This window comes from Euprymna scolopes, chromosome 20, assembly GCF_053919585.1.
Source record: "Euprymna scolopes isolate OS-2025 chromosome 20, ASM5391958v1, whole genome shotgun sequence".
Taxonomy (NCBI): domain Eukaryota; kingdom Metazoa; phylum Mollusca; class Cephalopoda; order Sepiida; family Sepiolidae; genus Euprymna; species Euprymna scolopes.
In genome coordinates this window covers 7,249,842-7,250,280 of record NC_136501.1, presented here as the reverse complement: position 1 = coordinate 7,250,280, position 439 = coordinate 7,249,842, and positions in this window count along the sequence as shown.

Below are 439 nucleotides of genomic sequence, written 5' to 3'. Positions count from 1 at the left end.
AGCATCTGCCGGAACAGATGGTATTTATTTGCTCCCCCACTGAGCAAATTAGGCACAAGGCCGTTTTTAATGTGAGGTAAAAACCAGCTCCCCTAAAAGGGGTCACTCTGGTTACCAAAAATAATAATTGTCCCAGTATAGAGGGTTTCCCCTCCATTGACTGGTACAAATTATCTTAAGTGCAGTATCTGCCGGAACAGATACTACACTTTGATCTTTGTATTTATTTGCTTCCCCACATAGCAAATTAGGCACAAGGCCGTTTTTTAATGTGGAGATAGAGGGAAGGAGGGAGGGAAGGGGGGCACCAGCTCCCGAGAGGTGGGAAATGGGAGCTGCATTAGAAACTGTTGGTATGAAGGGTTGCCCTTCAGTGACCAAGGTCAGATATGTGGGGTTGGCCCCACATATTGTCGTTGCTAGTCATAGCTGGTCTTTG